General features: G+C 47.2%; 1 protein-coding gene across 1 annotated transcript in view; it reads left to right on the top strand.

Annotated features, from left to right (window-relative positions):
• The first annotated feature begins 6 nt into the window (after positions 1-6).
• Positions 7-7,500, top strand: part of CNT2 (Concentrative nucleoside transporter 2) — a 40,447-nt gene continuing 32,953 nt past the window's right edge. Inside the window, exons 1-2 of the mRNA XM_070091507.1 lie at positions 7-41; positions 225-310. The gene's annotated coding sequence lies outside the window, so the exon portion shown is untranslated. The remainder of the gene's footprint in view (positions 42-224; positions 311-7,500) is intronic.

Below are 7,500 nucleotides of genomic sequence, written 5' to 3' on the forward strand. Positions count from 1 at the left end.
TCATCACAGCCATTGTCGTCTGTGGACTCTTCTACTTCCACGTGAGTTGACGTAGCCGAATGTTCTTGGTTTTTATCATTCTTTTGTATCAAGCTCTCACTCATTTACCATTTGACACATTTCTACAGATCATTCAAATATTATATACAAAATCATTACCAAAAATAACTGTGCCGTGATATATGAAGATAGTTTACATGTAACGTTGTGTCTGGTGGTTGCAGGTGGTGAAGCCGCTGTGGGGAGCCTTTCTCTACGACAGAGTGATCAAACTTGTGGTTGCTCTCTGTGGCAAGGTGTGGTTGAACAGGTAAGTTAAAGAAGAGCTACAGCAAGGTGGGAATAGGGAGGAGAGGAAGAGAGAATGGGAGAACATGGGAGGCAGTAGTGATTGTAGTTGTCAGCGTGCACGCTAATAACCTGGATAAAATCGAAATAAGTCACTGACTTAGTTTTGGTTATCCTAGGTAACTGACACTGTATGATAATTGTATTATGTGTACCTGCGCCTAAATAAACTTATTTACTTACTAGGTGTGTGTGGTGGGTTGTGGTGCTGGTGGGTTGTGGTGCTGGTGGGTTGTGGTGCTGGTGGGTTGTGAGTACCAGAGACTAACATACTCCCACACACAGGTGGGATGTGCGTGTGTCTGTGTGTATTTGTGTGTGTGTGTGTGTGTGTATGTGTGTGTGTGTGTGTGTGTGTGTGTGTGTGTGTGTCTGTGTGTGTCTGTGTGTGTTATACACCCATAGGTGGGATGTGTGTGTGTTATACACCCATAGGTGGGATGTGTGTGTGTGTGTGTGTGTGTTATACACCCATAGGTGGGATGTGTGTGTCTGTTATACACCCATAGTTGGGATGTGTGTGTGTGTGTGTGTTATACACCCATAGGTGGGATGTGTGTGTGTGTTATACACCCATAGGTGGGATGTGTGTGTGTGTGTGTGTGTTATACACCCATAGGTGGGATGTGTGTGTGTGTTATACACCCATAGGTGGGATGTGTGTGTGTGTGTGTTATACATCCATAGGTGGGATGTGTGTGTGTGTTATACACCCATAGGTGGGATGTGTGTGTGTGTTATACACCCATAGATGAGATGTGTGTGTGTGTGTTATACATCCATAGGTGGGATGTGTGTGTGTGTTATACACCCATAGATGAGATGTGTGTGTGTGTGTTATACACCCATAGGTGGGATGTGTGTGTGTGTTATACACCCATAGGTGGGATGTGTGTGTGTGTTATACATCCATAGGTGGGATGTGTGTGTGTGTTATACACCCATAGATGGGATGTACTCACCTAGTTGTACTCACCTAGTTGAGGTTGCGGGGGTCGAGTCCGAGCTCCTGGCCCCGCCTCTTCACTGATCGCTACTAGGTCACTCTCCCTGAGCCGTGAGCTTTATCATACCTCTGCTTAAAGCTATGTATGGATCCTGCCTCCACTACATCGCTTCCCAAACTATTCCACTTCCTGACTACTCTGTGGCTGAAGAAATACTTCCTAACATCCCTGTGATTCATCTGTGTCTTCAGCTTCCAACTGTGTCCCCTTGTTACTGTGTCCAATCTCTGGAACATCCTGTCTTTGTCCACCTTGTCAATTCCTCTCAGTATTTTGTATGTCGTTATCATGTCCTCCCTATCTCTCCTGTCCTCCAGTGTCGTCAGGTTGATTTCCCTTAACCTCTCCTCGTAGGACATACCTCTTAGCTCTGGGACTAGTCTTGCTGCAAACCTTTGCACTTTCTCTAGTTTCTTCACGTGCTTGGCTAGGTGTGGGTTCCAAACTGGTGCCGCATACTCCAATATGGGCCTAACATACACGGTGTACAGAGTCCTGAATGATTCCTTATTAAGATGTCGGAATGCTGTTCTGAGGTTTGCTAGGCGCCCATATGCTGCAGCAGTTATTTGGTTGATGTGCGCTTCAGGAGATGTGCCTGGTGTTATACTCACCCCAAGATCTTTTTCCTTGAGTGAGGTTTGTAGTCTCTGACCCCCTAGACTGTACTCCGTCTGCGGCCTTCTTTGCCCTTCCCCAATCTTCATGACTTTGCACTTGGTGGGATTGAACTCCAGGAGCCAATTGCTGGACCAGGTCTGCAGCCTGTCCAGATCCCTTTGTAGTTCTGCCTGGTCTTCGATCGAGTGTATTCTTCTCATCAACTTCACGTCATCTGCAAACAGGGACACCTCAGAGTCTATTCCTTCCGTCATGTCGTTCACAAATACCAGAAACAGCACTGGTCCTAGGACTGACCCCTGCGGGACCCCGCTGGTCACAGGTGCCCACTCTGACACCTCGCCACGTACCATGACTCGCTGCTGTCTTCCTGACAAGTATTCCCTGATCCATTGTAGTGCCTTCCCTGTTATCCCTGCTTGGTTCTCCAGTTTTTGCACCAATCTCTTGTGTGGAACTGTGTCAAACGCCTTCTTGCAGTCCAAGAAAATGCAATCCACCCACCCCTCTCTCTCTTGTCTTACTGCTGTCACCATGTCATAGAACTCCAGTAGGTTTGTGACACAGGATTTCCCGTCCCTGAAACCATGTTGGCTGCTGTTGATGAGATCATTCCTTTCTAGGTGTTCCACCACTCTTCTCCTGATAATCTTCTCCATGATTTTGCATACTATACATGTCAGTGACACTGGTCTGTAGTTTAATGCTTCATGTCTGTCTCCTTTTTTAAAGATTGGAACTACATTTGCTGTCTTCCATGCCTCAGGCAATCTCCCTGTTTCGATAGATGTATTGAATATTGTTGTTAGGGGTACACATAGCGCCTCTGCTCCCTCTCTCAATACCCATGGGGAGATGTTATCTGGCCCCATTGCCTTTGAGGTATCTAGCTCACTCAGAAGCCTCTTCACTTCTTCCTCGGTTGTGTGCACTGTGTCCAGCACTTGGTGGTGTGCCCCACCTCTCCGTCTTTCTGGAGTCCCTTCTGTCTCCTCTGTGAACACTTCTTTGAATCTCTTGTTGAGTTCTTCACATACTTCACGGTCATTTCTTGTTGTCTCTCCTCCTTCCTTCCTTAGCCTGATTACATGTGTGTGTGTGTGTTATACACCCATAGGTGGGATGTGTGTGTGTGTGTTATACACCCATAGGTGGGATGTGTGTGTGTGTGTTATACACCCATAGGTGGGATGTTTGTGTGTGTGTTATACACCCATAGATGGGATGTGTGTGTGTGTGTGTGTGTTATACACCCATAGGTGGGATGTGTGTGTGTGTTATACACCCATAGGTGGGATGTGTGTGTGTGTGTTATACACCCATAGGTGGGATGTTTGTGTGTGTGTTATACACCCATAGATGGGATGTGTGTGTGTGTGTGTGTGTTATACACCCATAGGTGGGATGTGTGTGTGTGTGTTATACACCCATAGGTGGGATGTTTGTGTGTGTTATGCACCCATAGATGGGATGTGTGTGTGTGTTATACACCCATAGGATGTGTGTGTGTGTGTGTGTGTTATACACCCATAGGTGGGATGTGTGTGTGTACGTGCGTGTACACACGTGTATAAACACATGCATGTACTCACCTATGTGGCTGTAGGGGGTCGATTCGTATGTTTGTGTTAGTAGTAAAGGGATTTATCAACAGACACTTGGCCTGGCTTGCTGTTTGTGTGATTGTTGTTTATTGTACTCACCTAATTGTGGTTGCAGGGGTCGAGACTCAGCTCCTGGCCCCGCCTCTTCACTGATCGCTACTGGATCCTCTCTCTCTCTGCTTCCTGAGCTTTGTCATACCTCTTCTTAAAACTATGTATGGTTACTGCCTCCACTACTTCACTTGCTAGGCTATTCCACTTGCTGACAACTCTATGACTGAAGAAATACTTCCTAACGTCCCTGTGACTCGTCTGAGTCTTCAGCTTCCAGTTGTGACCCCTTGTCCCTGTGTCCCCTCTCTGGAACATCCTATCTCTGTCCACCTTGTCTATTCCCCGCAGTATCTTGTATGTCGTTATCATGTCTCCCCTGACCCTTCTGTCCTCCAGTGTCGTCAGTCCGATTTCCCTTAACCTTTCCTCGTACGACATTCCTTGAGCTCTGGGACTAGCCTTGTTGCAAACCTTTGTACTTTCTCTAACTTCTTGACGTGCTTGACCAGGTGTGGGTTCCAGACTGGTGCTGCATACTCCAGTATGGGCCTAACATACACAGTGTACAGTGTCTTGAACGATTCCTTATTAAGGTATCGGAACGCTATTCTCAGGTTTGCCAGGCGCCCGTATGCTGCAGCGGTTATTTGGTTGATGTGTGCCTCCGGTGATGTGCTCGGTGTTATGGTCACCCCAAGGTCTTTCTCCCTGAGTGAGGTCTGTAGTCTTTGTCCACCTAGCCTATACTCTGTCTGCGGTCTTCTTTGCCCCTCCCCAATCTTCATGACTTTGCATTTGGCTGGATTGAATTCGAGAAGCCAGTTACTGGACCACATGTCCAGCCTCTCCAGGTCTCTTTGCAGTCCTGCCTCATCCTCGTCCGATTTAATTCTTCTCATCAACTTCACATCATCTGCGAACAGGGACACTTCAGAGTCTATTCCTTCCATCATGTCGTTCACATATATCAAAAATAGCACTGGTCCTAGAACTGACCCCTGTGGGACCCCGCTCGTAACAGGCGCCCACTGTGATACCTCTTCACGTACCATGACTCGTTGCTGCCTCCCTGTCAGGTATTCCCTTATCCACTGCAGTGCCCTTCCTTTTACGTGTGCCTGATCCTCCAGCTTCTGCACTAATCTCTTGTGGGGAACTGTGTCAAAGGCCTTCCTGCAGTCTAGGAAAACGCAATCTACCCACCCCTCTCTCTCGTGTCTTACTTCTGTTACCTTGTCATAAAACTCCAGGAGGTTTGTGATACAAGATTTGCCTTCCATGAACCCATGCTGGTTTTCATTTATAATCTTGTTCCTTTCCAGGTATTCGACCACTCTCCTCCTGATAATCTTCTCCATGACTTTGCACACAATACATGTCAGAGACACAGGTCTGTAGTTTAGTGCCTCGTTTCTGTTTCCTTTCTTAAATATGGGGACTACATTAGCTGTCTTCCATTTCTCAGGTAGTTGCCCAGTTTCAAGGGATGTGTTGAAGATTGTGGTTAGAGGCACACACAGCATCTCTGCTCCTTCTCTAAGGACCCATGGGGAGATGTCCGGTCCCATCGCCTTTGAGGTGTCAAGGTCACTTAAGAGCTTCTTCACCTCCTCAGTTCGTATGTCATCCAACACTTGTTGGTATATTCCCTCTTGATGTTCCCTTCTGTGCTGTCTTCCCACAGCCCTTCCTGTCTCTACTGTAAAAACTTCCTTAAATCTCCTGTTCAGCTCCTCACATACCTCCTGATCATTTCTTGTGAGTTCTCCACCTTCTGTCCTTAATCTGATCACCTGGTCTTTGACTGTTGTCTTCCTCCTGATGTGGCTATACAACAGTTTCGGGTCAGTCTTGATTCTCGATGCTATGTCATTTTCATACTGTCGCTGGGCCTCCCTCCTTACCTGTGCGTACTCATTCCTGGCTCTGCGACTGATCTCCCTATTTTCGTGTGTTCTCTGCCTTCTGTACTTTTTCCATTCTCTATTGCACTTTGTTTTTGCCTCCTTACACCGTCGGGTAAACCAGGGGCTCGTTCTAGTCTTCCCGTTGTTACTGTTGCCCTTAGGAATGAACTTTTCCACTGCCTCCTTGCATTTTGTTGCTACATATTCCATCATTTCATTTACTGGCTTTCCTGCCAATTCTCTGTCCCACTAGACCTCCCGCAGGAAGTTCTTCAACCCTATGTAGTCCCCTCTTTTATAGTCAGGCTTTTTTCCATTCTACTCCTGTTATTCTCTCCACTTGCAGCTCTACTATGTATTCAAAGCACAGAACCACGTGGTCGCTAGCTCCTAGGGGACTCTCATACTTGGTGTCCTCAATGTCTGAGCTGCCCAGGGTGAACACAAGGTCCAATCTTGCTGGTTCATCCTCCCCTCTCACTCTGGTAGTGTCCTTAACATGTTGGTTCATGAGGTTTTCCAGCACCACGTCCAACATCCTGGCTCTCCATGTTTCGGGACCCCCATGTGGCTCCAGGTTTTCCCAGTCAATCTCCCTGTGGTTGAAATCCCTCATAACCAGCAACTTTGCTCTGCTGGAGTGAGCTCTTCTTGCCACCTCAGCAAGTGTGTCCACCATTGCTCTGTTGCTCTCTTCATATTCCTCTCTTGGCCTCCTGCAGTTCTGTGGTGGATTATACATCACTGCAATGACCACTTTGTGTTCCCCAGACTGAAGTGTACCTGCTATGTAGTCTCTTTCTCCCGTCTCATCTATTCCTTCCATTTTCTCGAATTTCCATCTGTTTTTTACGAGCAGAGCAACCCCTCCTCCCCCCCTGCCCCTTCTATCTTTCCTCATGATCTGGTATCCTGGTGGGAAGATTGCATCTGTTATTGTCTCCATGAGTTTTGTTTCTGTAACTGCTATGATGTCTGAGGACTTCTCATTGATTCTTTCTTGCCATTCCTCATGTTTATTCGTTAATCCATCTGCATTTGTGTACCAAACCTTCAACTTCTGTTCTAATACTGTAACTGTGGTTCGGGGGGTGGAAACAGAGGGATCGGTGTGTGATGGTTTGTTTGGATTGTTCAGTTGCCTTGGGGGTGTCGTGGCTGGAGTCCTTCTGCAGGTGTTTCTGGGGGGTGCGCTTGTCCTTCCATTTGATCCTGGGTTATTCTGCTCTCCTTTTTCATTTCCTCCCATTTCTCCTTTCGTTTTTGAACTCTCTCTTTCATTGTCTTCCTTTCGTCCTGTGTTCTGTCTCGCTCGAGGTACACACTCCGGAACTCCTGCTTGCCTCTCAGCCGTGCTTTCTCCTGCAGGATCATGGTTCGGGTTGATTCTGCCTTGAAAATTACTTTGAGAGGCCGATTCCTTTTCTTTGTGAACCACCCAATTCTCCGAAAATTTGCCACCTGGGTCATGTCCCCCTCGCCTATCACCTTCATGATATCTTCAATCGCTTTTTTCTCCTCCTGCTTTCTTTCATCATGAGTTTCCCCTTTAGCTTCGTCTAGCCCATAGACAAACACGGATCTCTCCCTTTCCACCTCCCACTGTGACTCCCATTGCATCCTCTGATGTGTTTTAGTTCCTTCCCGTGGAGTGTTCCTTCCTTCAGTCCCTTCCCTAGTTATGGCCCCTATGCTTCTTGGTTTATCCTTCCTGCTCACTTGCTCCTGGCCCCCACAGGTATCTGGTAAGGTCCTTGCACATGTCCTAGTTCCTTCAATGTCTTCCAACCTCTCTTTCTGTCCTAGTGTGCTCCCTGTCTTTGTTTTGGCCCCATGTGGGTTTGACAGGACCTCTGCATACAGTTTAGCTTCCATGCTTCCTTCGGATCTGTTGTCTGTGTTCGATGTAGCCATTGCCGATGCTACTTCTGTAATATCTTTGTCTCTGTGCTGTTTCAG

This window comes from Cherax quadricarinatus, chromosome 35 (genome assembly GCF_038502225.1).
Source record: "Cherax quadricarinatus isolate ZL_2023a chromosome 35, ASM3850222v1, whole genome shotgun sequence".
In the NCBI taxonomy this organism is placed as follows: Eukaryota; Metazoa; Arthropoda; class Malacostraca; order Decapoda; family Parastacidae; genus Cherax; species Cherax quadricarinatus.